Source organism: Dysidea avara, chromosome 2, assembly GCF_963678975.1.
Source record: "Dysidea avara chromosome 2, odDysAvar1.4, whole genome shotgun sequence".
NCBI classification, from domain to species: domain Eukaryota; kingdom Metazoa; phylum Porifera; class Demospongiae; order Dictyoceratida; family Dysideidae; genus Dysidea; species Dysidea avara.
The window spans coordinates 34,391,601-34,410,105 of record NC_089273.1 but is presented as its reverse complement, the minus strand read 5'-3'; the positions used below and the strand labels follow the sequence as shown (position 1 = coordinate 34,410,105).

The window sequence follows — 18,505 nt, the reverse complement described above, 5'->3', positions numbered from 1 at the left end:
GTGCACCTTTAGTAGTATAAACATGTACCTCATTTGTGACCAGACAAAACTAGTCTTGTAGTCTTTCCAATTGACAAAATAAAAGATGTTAAGGTGGTAGCACCAGGGACGTAGGGAGGGGGGGGGGGGGGGTTTGGGGGGTTCAGGAACCCCCCCCCCCCCCCCTGTAAAATTTAGACTTCTGCAAGCAGGATCTTAACACACCATTTAGTGTTGCAGGACAAAATGAGTAAGTAATATAGTGTATTGGCGCAGCACAACAATTGATAAAGCTTGCATTCATCTCTCAGGGAAGGATTCACAGAGGTAACATGAGCCTTGTTCAAAACTTGTTAAAAGAGATCAATATACTTTAATAGAGCAGTCAGGTATATACTCTAATAGAACAGTCAGGTATACTCTAATAGAACATGCATGTAAATTTATCCCATGTCCATATAACATTAAATGTAAAACTTAGCATGACCTTAACACTGCTATAGCTTTGGTGTGTTTAAACATATAGAGCTCCAGTAATTTATCACTTGTGTTATGCAAAATGAATTTATACTATGCATATTTGTATAGTTATATTGTTTTGATTGTAAGTCATTCCATTTGTATCAGTGGATTCATGGCTCCTATACCACAGTGAGATATAACTATCACTTACAGATTACTATATGTGTCTCTGTGTTAAGCTGTCTGTTTCCACTAGGTAGCTTTATCTAGTACTACCTTCATCCCAGGGGCACTTATATGCATCATAATTAATGTACTTTTGCATAAAATATAGCAATTTGCTGAGTTTTGATTTATTAAAATATTGACAGTCTCTCAGCGGCTGGGGGCTGTGCCCCCAGCTTCTGGTAACTCAATGCTGATGCTGGAACCCCCCTTCAAAAAATCCTGGCTACGCCCCTGAGCACTTTGAAATTTTGTCAGTTTATAAGCACTGCATAGCACAATAGTGGCCAAGTTTCAAGTGGATTTGTTAAAGGGTTGAGAAGTTATGAGTTGTCACAGTTGAAATCTGGAAAGATTATAAGACTGCTTTTGTCAGACTGGGTCACAATAATTTTGTTGAACCATTACTTTAAACAAGGATCAAGAATTATTGATATTGTTGATGAAATAAGAGACAGGGAATGTACGAAACTGAATTAGTGACATATAACTTTTCATAAGGATTCGATAGGAAGTTGATATTGAAGCTTTTCTGGCCAGGCCCTATATTCAAACCTGACATTAGCATTCCCAAAGCAGTTTGTTTGGGACCAAAGATTGCAGACCTCTGCTCTTGACTGCTGAGGATATAGATGATAAGAATTACTTTAACTCTTACTCAAGATGGCATGAGTAGTACAATAAAGTTTTGTTTTGTATCACACAACAAAACTTTAGTGGTGGTCCACAATTTTCAGCTGTTTCATAAGCAAACAAACTGTATGCTAGGGGAGCCTACTGCTACTTAATTAATGCAATTCAGTGTCCAATTAAACAATGGACTAAAGCAAACCTATGCTGTTAATGCATGGGCCCAAGCCAACACATGTGTGCTTAAGCAAACCGCTTTGGAAAACAGTGTAGGGCTACCAATGAAATGAGGCTTTAGCTATAAGCTGAAAGAAACAAAGATAAAGCTCCCTGAATCATGTTTCAAAGTACAGGGAAAACAATTATCAGTATGCAGTGTTGGAACAGTTACTTTTTAATGTAACTCGTTACATATTACAACTGAACTATTTAGTTACAGTTACATATTACCCATATAATAAAGAAACTATAATAATATTACATATTATATTACTAGCTGTCACATGTGAAACTACCACTTTATCACGTGACATGATGGCGTTGTTGGGCAATGTGCAAATCATGATTATAAGCAAGAAGCTGGTGAATAAACTTCATTCGGTAGGCTTCGTTACTTCGTAATGGTTAAGCATTACTTAGTGGATTACTAACGAGAGTAGTGACTTCGTTACTTAATAATATTACATAATATTAGACTTGTTACAGTAATTTCATTACTTAGGTAATGCGTTACATTTGCAAGTAAAGTAACTTGAGTTATATTACGTGTTTTTATAGCATATTTCATATTACTTTGTTACCACAAAAGTAATAATTATTATGCAATGCATTACCCCCGACACTGTCAGTATTATAACATCTAGCTACTACAGGTTTTATATACTTTTATAACAGCACCTACTTTCTTTCTGTTTGTGACTGAATTTGACAAAACCAGGCTTCGACGCACAAAGCTTCGTTAGGAGATATGGCGATTTTAAGTAATTATTGTGTAATAACTTCCCAGTGCCTACAGTTGTGCAAACAAAATTTGCACCAATTATTCATCTATTTACTAGCCATCTCTGAGTGGGTGTATAAATTTCTGATACCCAAAATTTGCCATGTTTTGGGCAACTTTCTTTGAGCGCATTATAATATCACAGGTGGTAGTAATAGGGTGGTAGTAATAGGGTGGGAGGGTGGGGGTAGTAATAGGGTGGGAGGGTTGGGGTGGTGGGTGGGCTTAATCCCTATAAATCACTCTAAATTGACTGAGAACATTATTGGCGAGCTCTCTGTGAAGTCCCAGCTCACTACACACCATTATCACAAAGCCATGGCCATTTAATGACACCAATCTCCCACTCGTGGCTTTGACAGGGTCAGAAGAAAGCTGCTACAGAAACCAGACTTGCCAGTCCTGAAGGAAACACAGTGTGGAATATGATAGTGTATTAGACAAGGAATCCATTTCTGGTAAAAATGTAAGTTTGATTTTGTGTGTGTGGAAGCCTGGTTATATGAAATCCGGTCACATTTAGTCTTAGTCTAACAATTAACATTGATAAATGGTTACAACTGAATAGCTTGTAGCTACACTACCTTGTTACTTTTGTTTTCTACCTGCAGAAGGTGTTATTATGGGTTAAGGAATACTGTTGGGTATGAGAGGCTGAATTATGTGGGTACTAATTTATTACACTACATAGTTGTGGTAGTTGTGGCTTGCTCATAGAGAAAACCTGTCTCTGGAGAGTGTATATGCCCACATTTCCTGATTCTAGTCCACCTCAGACTATGGTGAATACCCAACAAACTAGTACTACTGTTGCTAGTGCCAGTGGTGGGATGGTTTTGTATGAACAGATTGAAGATAGCCAAGAACAAATTGTTCCTATGATATTCATATACACACTCGTAAATGTGCATCAGGTTAATACTAATGCCTGCTGTGTGTAGGAGCGTTTCCTTCGCAAGAAATAAATCACTGAAAGTTTATACACTTATGCTGACCAATTTCTAAACAATTGCAATTTACATTGCTAGCTAAATTTCAGGAAAGCCTCCCCTGACATTATCAAGACACTGCCTCATGTGGCCATGTACAGTCAGTGGAGGCGCACAACAAACAAGTGTGTATTTTACAGGAACCAAGAAAACACCATTTTCATGCATCCATAGCTTGATAGTGACTATCCATTTCTGCTGTGCAAACATCCTCAGGGTGGGGCACCTCCATTTTCAAACTTGAGCTGAATGCTCCGTTCCATCACTGAGATATCGTTTTCAAGTTTTATCTTAGTTTCTGTGTATTTCTTTTTGTTCCACTTTAAAAAATCATTATAACGCGTGTGTGCTTTAAAGAGGACAGTAAGAACATAATGTAGCACATTCAGTTTCATACAAATCAGATAAAGAAATAACGAGTTAGGCTGTGCAAAGTTAATTCTATGTTTCTTGTCTACCAATTCCCTCCCCAAAACTGACCAGGTTACCAGCCTTTTTTTTTTTTTTTTTTTTGCAACTTTTTGATGTTGTATACTACATTTGACATAGCAGTACATGGAATTATAGGTTTAACATATAAAGTCCTGGGGTTGGAGGGATTTTTTTCCTTACATTGGCCCCTTTTCTGTTACACCTTATCAGTCAGTAGGTCAAGTCATTAAGTCTGAGTCCTGAATTAGGTTAGGTAATCCTAAGGCTGCAGCACATGTTGCTGTCAGACCTTCAGTGCTGGTCACTGTAAAATGCTAATAATAATAATAATAATAATAATAAAAAGTTACTGCATCTTATAAGAAAATTAGTGTTTATAATACACGAACCTTTCAACAGATATAAAATATTATAACTAATTGTGTGGTGATTGTGCAATTCCTTCTGCAAAGAAATGACTAGGAAGGGAACCAGAAACATATAATTAACTTTTCATGGCCTTATGATAGATTTTTGAAAGCGGTTTTTCTTACAGCAACAGGGTAAACCACTTGAAGGAATAGCTTGAAAATCAGTTTGTACATAGATTAACCATTTTACTGCAAATCTTTTGTGGTTTGAAATAAATTGCGCTTCCGTTAGACCAAAAATGCAATGACTATTGACACTGATCGTCGGTGTCAATAAGTGCCACTGAAAGATATTGACACTACTCAAGCATCAAGCATACTAGTTGTATGAAGGTAAGGTTTTGGTGAGTCTGAGGCGAGTTAGGGTTGGAGAGAGCAAGTGTAAGTTCTGGTGAACCCAGGCCAACACTAGCTCTTACCTCAAACTCACCCAAAACTTACCTTTAATGTTGTACACTTACCTATTATGTGAAGCAGGGGAGTCAGCAGTGGCTGCTGTCACCATCCCAAGCATTCTTCACCTCCCACAAGCTATTGATTGTGGTGGTAGTTTGGTAAATGTACGGGGTCTCGGCTGCCTTGTAGGATAAAAGTTCCAACTCTATTTTTTACGGCCAAACATGAATGGGCCCTTTTCTTGGTTATAAGGCAACAGGTACTTGGGTAAGATGGGAATTCGGCGTCAGGAGTCATTTCCGTTTTCCTCCGAATTCCCCATACTCAAGCCTCTACGTAGCCTATTATATCTCTGGCAGTCATCCTAGGGGAGACCCCAATACTATCACATTCCTTCTATCAGGAATGGAGGTGCTGCGTTGCAGCCAGAGCTGGTGGTGCTGGTGCTCTGTTTGAATTGGCGCAGGATGAGTTGCACGTCTACATTTGACAACAGAGCTCCAGAATGTAGTTGCAACCATCTGGCCGAGATGGGGTCAACAGTTGCCGTCAAAGTGGCAGTGTGTTGGTGCACCCATGTAAAGGGGACAGCAAATGCTAGACGGAGTAGCAGTGTGCTGGTATGTCCCCCTCGGGGCGAGGTACTGGCACTTGCTTTGTGAAGATGCCAGCAGGCGCTCGCGAACCGGATGGCGGTGATATCACCACAGTTGAATGGTGGTAGTGCCACTGAGGTCAGTCGTACTTGATGTGGGCTGATACAGCCATATGTCTATCTGTATTGGTTAAAAAAATAAAGTAAATTGACAAACAATTACAATGGGTTATGTTTCCAGCTGGTATGTGTGAACCGCGCATACACCAAGTCGGGCCAGTATAGCAGGTCCATATATGATATATCATGGCTGTATAGAATTTGATTGGTCGGTATACAAATGTCAGGTAAGACTACAGGTCTTTTATTGGGAGATGTGCTCCGGGTGTGTACCCGTTAAATACACTACTGAAAATGCGGTGTACCACTGAGACTTGCTATGTTTTGGTAGACACGGTTGTTGTACACCAAAGCAATGTACCATAAGTTGTGCAGTGAGGCCACGCCAGAGAAGTGGAGGGAAGGGGGTGCATGGGTAACACTCTCACGCAGCTGTTCACTGGTCGCGTGGTACTGACTACGCATGCGTGTTTACTCTAATTGATGCCCTATTCTCTTTTTAATGCTACCTAACTCCTGCCAGGGCAGAGGTCTGGTGTTTCGTTCCCCCCATTAACTACGTTTAAAGGTATTTTTTAAACTATATTAATAGAGACAGTGAAAGGCATCATTATGCTTAATACAAGGGTGGATGCAGGATTGTAAAGGGGAGCTCTTAACTCCCCTTCAAAAGTTTTAGTATACAAAGATCAAGATACTGTAATAGAGCTATCACTCTAATAAAGCAGTGACAGTATTAGAGCAGTGTTTTGTAAGCTATGTAAGGATTTTTATGTACTTTTCAGCGATAAATGCATAGTTGGTGAGGTGAGAAGCTATTCACTTTACCAAATCAGACAATGTAGTACCAAAGTTCATTTTGATCCCCCATTTCATAAGTCTGGATCTGCCCCTGTAACAGGCATGCTTTAGTGTTAGCATTGGGATTAGGATTGGGTTCAGCCTTGGTTTCTTCTTCACTGGTCTTCTTAAATATAGCATCCCATTCAATTCACGTTTATAAAGTAGAAAAGAAATGAATTTTGACATGAGTTCTAGTTGTGTGATGTTGTCCTGTTTGCCTGGAACACTGTAGTGGACATAGTTTGCAGTTCTTTATCAGCTAGTTTGTGTATGAAATATTTGTACAATGGCTCCAGCTACTGTGTGTATCTTGGTTCAGTAATATTGACTCCTTGAATTCAAGCATCATGCTGGAAGAAAGACTGCCAACAATTGGAATAAATCTATTCATTTTAGTGGAAAGCTGTTAGGAGAATTTTTGGAGTCATCTACCACTTCTGAAGGTGAAAAGTGTTACGTTTGCAGTGCCTTGTGGTTCTTCAACAGTCAAAACAGTATATGGGAGTATTAATGATGTATCAGCCAATGATTCCTCTTCTTTACCACTGCCTGGTGTTACTCTAGCTATACTTGGCCAAGCATCTGGGTTGGTGGATAGTTTAGATGCCACTTCAGCCAACAAGTTTTGGACCTTGTCGTTACTTTACCTTTCACTAAGTTGGCTGTTTTTGTCAGCAAATTTTCATTTAACACTTCCACAGTGCCAGCCAGCAAGTCATTTTTTCATTGTTCATCATCTACAGTCAGCAAGTCTTTTGTTAATAGTCCACCTCCAGTCTGCAAGTCCTTTTTCAGATAGTTCTCCTCCAGCTTGCAAGTCCTTGGTTAATACTTCCCCACCTTCAATCAATAAGTCCCCAATTATTGTTGCACCATCTCCAGTCAGCAAGTCCTCAACTACTGATTCACCATCTCCAGTTAAAAATCCTCAATTAATTCATCACCATCCCCAGACAGCAAGTCTTTAGTAAATAATTGACTCCCTCTAGTCAGCAAGTCCTCAACACCAGACAGTAAGTCCTCAGTTAATAAATCACTTCCTCTATTCAATACGTCCACAACTGTTAGTACTTCATCTCCAGTCTACAAGTCCTTGCCTTCCACAATCAATAGCTCGATTAATATCGCTTCAACATTTACAGCCCCTGAACCTGATGGTTCTGATTTATTGTCATCTTCTCTTGCATCCAGCCCCAACTGTGCTTCTTCTGATTCAGCTTTATATGATTGTCCTCTGTGTAATAAACAATTCTCCTCTTGTTCACGCCTCTGGAAACATAGTAATTCTGTTCATACAGCATATCAAGTTCCACTTTTCCACCTGCTGCATTTTTTACCTCTTGCAGTCATTTAATTTACCCTTGTCATTGGGTATCTCATTACCATTATCACAATTCTGGATGTAGACAGCTTTTGAGTACAGGAAACATTGTTGTATTGCACTTGTACATGCTAGTACTGTTTCTGACATCCCCAGATCTCAGCTATCCATCCCATGTGCTTCAACTCTCCGTGCTTTTGCTGAATCTCCTTTGACTTCAGATGATCCTTTACAAGTTGGTTTAAACTCCATTATGTGTGATTCTTTTCAAGGTTTTGCTGCTTCACAGTCTGAGGTCAGGCAGGTAGGCTGTGAGCCTAAAATTCGAGTTTAAGCAATTTTTGTTGTTGTTGTTGTTGTTGTTGTTGTTGTTGAGGCTATTGATACTGATCATCTGTGTCAATAGGTGCCATCTAAAGCTATTGACACTGACCAGCAAAAACTTTGAAAAAAACGTTTTTAAAAAGAAAAAAATTTCCTTAAAGCAGATCCCCGAGTCTTGGCCACTACTGATGCTCTAGTCCATTGTGCTAACCATTCAACAACCAATGCCAGCTACCAATTTTTTTATAACTAAAAATATTTACCTTAATACATAATTACAACTAAAAAAAATTAGGTACCCTAATATAACTTAATTGCAAGTACAATTACGAGAGGGGCTTGGAGAAAGGGAAATCAGCGTCTTCGCACTGCAAAGCCCAGTATCTTAGTATCATATATGCATTATTTGTCCATAACAAAACTGAATGTTGTTGCAGCAATTTTTTCCAGGCTTGTTTAGTTGAAGCACCACTTCTGGCAGTTATACAGTCGGCAATTTTGAATAGCGAAGGGTAACCAAACATGAAAGGTTTATACTACAAGAGGAATAAAATCACATCCTGTCTCCTCTGCAGTATCTAGATGTTTCTGATCTTTAGCTAACTTCCCAACTGCAGCAGCAACCCCAGCACTAGAAAGAAGAATAAGAAATGTGATAGGGCTGGGTAATGCTGCAAACTGATAAATATAAGTAAGCAGATCAGCCATACTGAAAATCAGGGTGGTACCATTCACCTGAATGGAAATGGTCCACAAGAGAAAGATGTTGTTCCTTTAAAACTCCTGGATGACTTTGGGACAGAGTATGACAACTAAAGTGTCATGGCAACAAATTCTCATGGGATCATGAGATCACTCTAAAAGATGATTACCAAATTGGTAAATAAAAGTAAGGCACACACATAGTGGTGATAGTGGAAGAAGAAGAATTCCAAGCCACAAACAAAGGCCAACAATAGACTCAGGTCCAGGAAAGGCCGGAGCAAGAGAAACTTGGGGATAGCCTTCGGTCATCCACTACTAGCACCAGATGAGTGAAAGGGAGCTGAAAGATGAGTTCAAACTCGGATGTTGGAAGAAGTAAGAAGCTCGTCATGTTACTGTTGGTCTAGTATAGCCTTTTTAAAGTCATATTGAGTAGCAGATAAATACTTATCAAAGTCAGCAACAGCTTTGCCTTCATCTGAAAGGTTACATCATGGAAATCTTGTGATAGTAGATGAGAAGCCAGTAAACGAACACTGTTACATGAACCCTAAAAACCTGTGGCAGCAGAATGGCAAGATGACTGCAAGCCCTGGCTCTCCAAGTGAAATGGTAAAGTAGCTTGACACCATGAATCACCAGGAATAGTACATTGTAAAATGTGGCTTGAGCAAAGTTTGAGATAAAGAATACAATAAACAGAATGGTACCGTGTGTAGAAAATGAATGATTTTATAGCTTCCTAAACAACTATGTAAAAAATAAAGTTCAACTTGGGGGTCTTCCAAAATAGCAATACTCTCTGAGCAGCTACAACTTTGGCTAAACAAGAGGACAGAAAATGACCAAAAAAATAGTTGTTCCCAAGTAGGAAATCCCAAGAGTCCAAACCCTACATTTAATACTGGTGGGAAATTCAGTGAAGGGTCCCCAAATGGCCAGTATAATTCACACTTGGACAGATTTACATAAATGAAGGCCAAACTATGGACCATGAGATCAGAGAGAATGCAAAAGCTGCAACAAGGAAGATTTTGAACTGACAAAAGCCCTATCATCCAAATTCCAGAGATGAAACTTCCACTAAATCATGGAGATAGACAAAAATTTAGACTATGGTATGCATAGTATGCTTTGAAGTTTGGTCATTAATAAGGTTTTCAAGATCCAATAGATACCTGTGGGTAGGTATCTAAACTGGTTAGATACCTGTGACAAATTTTTTGTCACGTGCATCACATGTTTTGCTGGATTCCTGTCACAATAATAGAGATGATGGTATTCATCTTGGAAGCTTACCAGTGAGTTCTTTTAATACTAATTCGATCAGGAAGCCGCCATTATTGGCAGTGACCAGAGCCGCACAGGCCATAGTCTAAATTGGTTATTGCCCAAATCCATGGTATCTTCGCTATTTTAAAGACCTTCGCCCTTGACGATTATTGTGCCATTCCTCAGGTCTCTAAAATAGTGAAGATACCTAGATTTGTGCAATAACCTACACTTAATCAATGAATTGTAGCAAAAAACAAAGGTGCCCAAAGGATCACCTTGTTATACACCAGAGGAGGCAATAATGCATCTAGAGCCAAAGCAGAACTCAGCAGGTTGAGAGTAGCTCCATTGTACCCAAGCTGAAGTCTCTGGAAATCATCAGCAATGCATCGGAAAAAAGCAGAACGACTACATTATTGTTCATATCTATCTTCAATAGAGCCAAGGAAGAGACAGAAGCATGATGGTTGATGTAGTAACAAGTATATAACATGAATGGCAGTCTCTAAACCTCCAGGAATTCCTGCAGCAATGTGGGAAAATCCTTTAATTGCACTAGGTTGTCAAGTTTTTGGTAGAGTATAGCTATAAGTGTGGCTGTGACTGCTGTATTAGAGTATCTTGATCTCGCCACTCAGCTATATGCAAATCAAGCTAGTGGGTGTGGCACAATTCCTTGTTTCCTACATAGTTAGATCGCTGTTGTAGCACATTCTGATCTTTTAAAGAGGCATGGTAATCATCTTCAAAAGTGCAGCTTAGCTGCTACAGTCCGTTAAGTGCTTCAAATAGTTTTGTGGCATCTAAATATGCTCCTTTAAGGAAAGTGTTGATACAGAATGTTGACACCTTAGTATGGTTCACATGAAGAAGGTGAATATTTAATGGAATATAAAAGGAATGGCAAAGCGCAGAAAGCAGACATTCATCAGAAAACAAAAGGTACATCCTACAGGTGAGTTTGGTGTTGAGGCATAAAATGGTGGTTATAGTGATCCTTTTTTTAAATTGGACATCCGGATACTTGTAAGTGTTTTCTTATTTACAAATTACAAATTAATTTTATTAATGCTGAATGGAGTAAGACTATTCCATAAGGCTGTTTTCACCATGTATGATATTTCCATGATGGTTTTTAGGTGTGGAGTTTTTGTGGCGTGTGTCACTTTAGGTGAACCGTACTCAATTTCTGTATTGTCTGATAGCCTTGACTAAAAAATTCTCACTTGACTGTTAGGGAGAAAAACACTTATGAAGAGAAGGACAAACGGCAAGATAGCACAATCGACTTGCCAAGTGCCTAACTACCTCACCCACTGCAATTGGGTAGACACCTCCACCTTTTAGAGCAAAGCAGTGAAAGGAGCTCCACACAACTAAGGAGCAAGACAACAGTCACAAGGCTAGAGGCCAAACGAAGCAGTGTACAGCCACAATTTAAAGCAACAATAACAAACTCTCCAGTGGGATGTATCTTTTGGGGTTCTGATGAGTGTGTTTCCTCTGCACTTTTTATCTTCAATTTAACTGTTCTTCCATATTCTTCATGCAATGAAACCATATTGAGGCATTAATTTTCTGTACCAACACTTTCTTTGAACAGCTGCCACAAAATTATTTAATGCACTTAGACTATGCTACTGTACAGAGGTACTGGATACACAGAGGTACTGGATACCTGTATCATCATGATAGGTCACAAGATTACACCCATTCTTTATTCTTTGTCCATTAATGATCTATCAATCAAGATCACGATGACCATACCCCATTTAAGCTAGCTATATTTATAACAGAATAGTGACCACACACCTTCAAGTTGATAGGCTGACTCGAGATGTTCTAATAATCGATCCAGACCACAAATACCACATCACTTTTAGGGCAAGCCAAAATAGTGACCACACACCTTTGTAGGCTGACTTGAGATACTCTAATATAGCAGTCACCCTAATAGAACAGTCACATGTTTATAGCTAGCTGTATACTTCAACAGTAGTTTAGATATTATAAATTTAAAAATGAGGTAGGTATCCAAATGATGAAACAAGAGAAGAATAATGGTAGCTATTACACCATACTTAGGTGGGAAATCCCTAATTTGGCATGGTATGACAATTATTTTGTGCTCAATGCCTAAGTAGAGAGTTCCCACCAAGCTATACTGTAATAGCTACCATCATTCATCTCTAGCTTCACTACATTTGATCACTTGGATCCCTACATTATTTTTAAATTTATAATTTTTAATGTACTAGTAATTAATAAATACAATTCATAAACTGCATGTATGAACTAACAGCTATTTTTCGGTTTGATTAGATTTCCTTATCCAAACTGTAAACTGTAAAAAGGCCCAAGAATATCATCCATCTGTGGCAACAATATGCACTGTATCAGCGGCGGAGGAAGTAGTTGATATGAGGGGGGGCTGGGCTGACCCAGACTTATTCTATAGTTTGGTAAGGTGAGACCAAAAAAAAAAAAAAAAGGTCGCAACCAACTGACAAGAGCTTTTCACCTCACCAGCTACCATTTCTAGTTGATAAACTACATAAAAATTCTTTTATAGCTCGCTACACACTGACTACTTTATTAGAGTGACTGCTCTATTAGAGTATCTCGATCTTTATCACGGTTTTCAGCCCCACTCCAAGAAAGATAATTTCGGTGTGATATCATTCTGAGGGGGGGCTTTAGCCCCCTAGCCCCCCCCCCCCCCCCCCCCCCCCCTTTCCACCGCCTATGCACTGTATGGTAATTATTCACCACTTTCCATATATAAATTTGATCAGACCTTTTAGCAATCTTATTGCCATTCTCCACCATTTTCCAAATGCAATGAAAGGGCTGTTTTGAAAATGTACTGATAAATAGATCAGATTGCTCATGACTGTATATAGCATAATTAACAAGTAGAAAGAAAAATTAGGAATTTTAATTCTACTTCTTTTTAAAACATAATTATAGCTACTGAACCAGTGCATACGGCATCAAAAGAAAGAATGGTGCCAGGCATGCCTACAATTGATTTTACATCTGTACATGTGCCCCTACAATATGGTGAAGTGGCCATTAAGCTTTGCTTTCAGCTATGTTCTGGCCATTACACAGCATTCCAAATAAACAACAGTGCAAGAAGCGCCTCTGCAATCAATCCAGTTTGTTAGGAAATTACAAGTGATATGCATGATAGCTACTAGCCACAGGTAAGTCGAATCATGCTATCATGAATTAATACCTTTAAAACAACTGGGAAACAAAGAAGGACAAAGGAACTACATGATGCATGTATTGTAAGTACTGCGATTGGTAAAAATTAAAGATATATCTCAGGATGAAGCATTGTTAAATAGTTAGTAAATCAAACAAATTTCTCCATTTTGAAGTTATGCTTGGTTGGAAGCATCAATTAGTTAGTCAGTCAGCCAGTATTAAAATCTATTAAATAGAAAGCTTTTAAATTTCATACAAATTTGTTCAAAGATTTATGTAGGGTTGCTCTGAATAGATTTATGGGCTTGGCTATGCCTAACTAATACCCCCAAGCTGTTATTGAAATTTGTGAAGCTGTTTTTGGGTAATATGCTTGGGAGAAAAGCCTAAACCACCATAATCCCTATATGCACACATACTATTGTACTTTATGATGCATCAAAAAGTATGGCCAGTTGTTAATCAAAGTATTCATACAAATTGTCAATAATAATCATAAGTGGTTGATAATACACACTTCATTATCGCTTGCAGATTAAAAGTTATTCTACAGCAATAACACATGAAAATGATCAATGATAGGAGAATATATACTTGATATTAAGATTTCAAGTATGAAACTTGGTTGATAATTGTTCAATTGTTTATACTACACACAATGATTCGAATTGCGACATTGAAATCCACAAAAATTATTTACACTACATTTGTGGTATTCTAATAAAAATGTTGTTACATATGGGGTGCCATTTGTGCCAAAATAGTACAAAAACACCTTATTTATAAACTATAACCATACTTTATAAATCAATACACTACTTTATAAAGTATAGGCATATAGTTTATAAATCATACACATTGTATACTTTATAAACCATACACATAGCTAATTTGTAAATTATTAACATACTTCATAAACATGATTTATTAGGCATTTAGTATTTCAATAAGCAATCACGAAAACATGATAGCTATTATCGTTTGGTAACGGTTGTTAGTAATCGATAAAGGAATTTTGCACATGTGTAGAATAAATCCTCACACATGCAGCTTTTAAAGTGGGTCTTACCGGATCACACAAGCTTTGGAACAAGCGTTTTTAACATTCACTGGGGCTACAGCACAGAACCAACTACATCACAGCAATGTGTACCACAGACTGGATCCATGGTCCAACAGTCGACCCGTTGGACTCTGAGGTCCACCTCACTCGGCCATACTGAGTTGCTTCCACAACCACTTTCTCTCTGGCTCTTACTTCGTCAACAAGATGTTAGATGTGTTACTTTCGGAGTTGCCTGCTTGAGGCAAGTTAATTAACTAACCTGAATTGGGCTGAATGGAATGTAAAGTGTTACATAAAGTATTGTTGTTTTTTATTATTATATCCAGGCTAGATGGACTGCCCTTGCCACCATCCCCAGCACTAGTTGGCATGTGCTGGACAACTAAGAGACAGAATGTTGGACTCAGTAGTCCCTGTTTTCATCACATTGGCCCATCTCTGGAGAGATGTTAGCAGATCGTAGCAAGATGGACTTGCTACCACGGATACACACTGTTGTTGAGGGCAACATGAGAAAAGGACAGTGTGCAGGCCAGAGTATGGCTGTATGCAGTTGAATCTCGACGAGACAGTAGGTCAGCCAAATGTGTATAGAAAACTATGGCTTCTTTTCCCATTCCACAGTAGTGGGGGTAAAAGAAGCCTGCTCTATTTCTCTGAAGAAGGGTAGCTGACACAAAAGGCTAGATAGCCTGTACAAGGTGGTCCCCAACACAGAACATACATACATACATACAGTTTATCTGTTTATGATTACTGCAGGGGTGTACACAGTAATTTTGAAAAGGGTTTCCGCTACAGCTAAGTGACTATTACATTAGAGTAGTTTATATTATCTGACTGCTTTATTAGAGTATATCAATCTTTTCACCAAAATCATAATTCAGAACAATGCCGCAGGTGTTGCCATCATGATAGAAACTATTATTTAACTAAGTAAAAGTCCTGTTCCATGATAGATTCCACATTCCGGAAACCTGAAGTTTCAATTTCTTTATGTTTCAAGTACTGTGTAACACTGCTTGAAGGTTCTTAGTTTACTAATTTGTTAAGATGCCTTACTGTAGATATACTGATAGTAAAGTGTCAGTAAACTTAAGTATATAGAACATAATTATTTTACTAAGTTTTAAACTCTCAGTAAAACATCAGTGAATGCGGGTTTACTGAAAAACTACTAAAATAACAAACAATTAACTGTTCCATGTACTGGGGATATGCCACTGTAGTAAACTAAGATACTTCAAGCAGTGTAAAATGCAAGGGGGTTTCCTGAAACCCCTGAGGTACGTCCCTGTTACTGGGCAATCAGCACAGCTGGTGTGCCCAAGAAAAAAGGAATTACAGTATTAGGTAGAATTATATAATTATTATTAGATACAAACAAATACAAAACAAAAATAAACTACTTACGCTAACTAGCTATATTTAACAATCACACAAAAGACCACACAATTACAAACTAAATGCTTAAGCCTATACGTAAAACTTCCTGCAGTCAGCTGAGACAAAACTGCCAATGGTGTAGAGTTCCATAACATTGGTGCAGCCACAAAAAAGGAGTGCGTGGCCTAAATGCATTGATAGTTAATAGCACTAGGTTCAAAGTCAAAGAATGTGACCTTGTGGCTAACCTATTGAATTGAAAATATTTTTAAAAATCAATGGCTGTTCTCTTATGAAAGAGTCCAAATTGATAATTTTCGATGAGCTTTGGGCTAGGGCCATCACAGTTCGCAATAGAAGATATGGACCATTTTGGCATGGCCTGATTATGGAGTTCTTGTACACAAACATTTGACTACTTTTCGAGTCTTTCTGCAGTGGCCCTAAGTAGTAACATACATCATTAGTGGTTTGGAGTATGCATGTTCTTTCTACAACTAGCCAGAGCCAAGCTTGGATACATTATATGCTTTTACCTCTTTATGCTTTTATTTTGGCAATGGTCTAATTGGTATAAGCTACACCTCACATCAGAGATGACAGACAATGATGTTGAATGTGAAATTTGGTCAATTTTTCAAGGAACAATGCAAAATGATCCCAATTTTTCATTTCTGTACCTGCAAGTGACAGGTGTTGGTGCAAAATCATTAACTATACCATCACAAAGCTCAACTTTTAATGGACTCCACAGCAGGTGGCTTGCCTCTCTAGCCAGTTGGGCACAATTTATATATGGGCACAAGCTGACCTTCACTACTCCACTGAAGAGGGGTAGAGGTGTACACATATAATTTCATTTGCAGACTGGTTACATAATTAATTTTTTGTTATCTTCGTGTAGGGTGATCAAGGGGATATTGAAGTGAACAGTCCTGAGGAAACTTACTCTGCATCAACGCCACAATCCCCATCACAAATACCACAATCTCCAACACCAACCTCTATGTCACCATTTGGGCCTTTTTCACCAGTACCACTGCTGTCACCTCTGCCGATACAATGATATACTTATCAGGGAACCAGAGAAGGGCCTATTGATAGTGCTGTTATAAAGCGTGTGATTCAGCAACATCAGTTACGTGCAACAAAATCTTCAAATGATGAGGATGTTCAAAGGATCAATATCAGAAGATCACAGGTGTATTCTGATGCCCTGCAACATTTTTCAAAGAAGGCATTTGATGTAGAGAAATTATTGAAAGCGTGCTTCATAAGACAAGAAGCAGTTGATCTGGGAATCTTATTTCATGATGTCATGGCTGTTGTTAATGACACGGTTCAGTGAAAATTAACCTTGGTCTATATATGAATTATATTTTTGTGGCATTGACTAAATTATTATATTATTGAAAATTTCCTTGTTTATCACATATCTACAGAGTACATTTTGTGGCATCAACTAAAATAATATTATTCTACATACTATTAATGATTGATTGAAAATTTACCTTGGTCTATGAATTATATTTTTATAGCATCAACCAAATTAATATATCAAGACACATGGTAGTGTGTCATGCGGCCCAAGAAGCCGGCGCGTAACACCCGTGAGTATATTGACAGGAAGAAAGAAAACGCAATTTTCGCACCTCCGTAGCTCTGTGCTGCCTTGATGAAACACGACGATTTTTGCTGTGGACACTCCCTCCAACTTCAGCACCCTATATTCCAAATTTGAGCGAAATCGCTTCAAGCGTTCCCGAGATATGCGACTTCAAAAATTGGCTTAGTTTCTTTGTGTTTTTTTTTCTTATTATTTTTCTTCCTCTTTTCGCACACTTACAAAAACTTGAAATTTGGCAAACAGAAAGGGGGTATAAAGGCGCATCTCTGTACCAACTTTGGCTGGAATACGATAAACAGGCAAAGAATTATGAGCGATTATTCACGAAAAATAACACCAATATGTTGTCACGCCTACAGGGTAAACCGCGTATGGGAAGAAGCTGAAAATCGGTGGGTGAATAGGATAACTATTGAACCTCAAACCTTTGTGGTTTGAAAGAAATCGAGCTAAAAACCAGGAAGATACAACGAAAAAACCAACAGTGTGTAACAATTATGCAATCGAGATTAGCTAATAAAAAAAACGACTGCTTGCCACGCCTACCAGATAAACCGCTTGGGGTAATTTTTTGAAAATCGCTGTACAGATGGAGTTATCATCTTAGAAAGGCTCTTCAATGGTGTAGAAGAATCAGACTTAAAGCCACGGAGTTATAACACGAAATCCAACTTGGTGTAGCAAGTGCGAGATCGAGATACTCTAATAGAGCAGTCATCCTAATAGAGCAGTCACCCGAAAAGAACTCAAGAGATCAGCTAGAAACAAGTAACCTGTATAGAGATCAGCTACAAACAAGTCACCCTGTAGAGAGATCAGCCACAAACAATTCACCCTGTAGAGAGATCAGCTAGAAGAAGTTACCTTGTAGGGAATTCATGCAACTACAGAAAGAGATAATTCAGCTAGAAGAAATCACCTTGTAGAGTTCAGCTACAAAGAAACCACAATGTAGAGAGTTCAGCTACAAACAAATCTCCCTGTAGAGAGATCAGCTAGGAGAAGTTTCCTTGTAGAGAGTTCAGTTACAAAGAAACCACCATGTAGAGAATTCGTTTACAAACTAGTGACCCTGTAGAGACATCTAGAAGAAGTTACCTTGTCAGCTACATAGAAACCATTCTATAAAGAGCTCAGCTGCAAACAAACAACCTGTACAGAATTCAGCTACAAACAAATCACCCTGTAGAGAGATCAGCTAGAAGAAGTTACCTTGTTGATAGTTCAGCTACAAACAAATCATCCTGTAGAGAGATCAGCTAGAAGAAGTTACCTTGTAGAGAGTTCAGCTACAAATTTAAAGAAACCATCATGTGAAGAGTTCAGCTGCAAACAAATCACCTGTAGAGAGTTCAGCTACAAAGAAACCACCATGTAGGGAGTTCAGCTAGAAGAAGTTGCCTTGTAGAGAGTTCAGTTACAAAGAAACCATCATGAAGAGAGTTCAGCTGCAAACAAATCTCCCTGTAGAGAGTTCAGTTAGAAGAAGTTACCTTGTAGAGAG

The 18,505-nt window shown here is 38.5% G+C and overlaps 1 protein-coding gene across 2 annotated transcripts in view; it reads right to left on the bottom strand.

The window, feature by feature from the left end:
* LOC136247139 (uncharacterized) overlaps positions 1-18,505 on the bottom strand; it is a 142,643-nt gene that overhangs the window by 118,195 nt on the left and 5,943 nt on the right. The window lies entirely within an intron of this gene.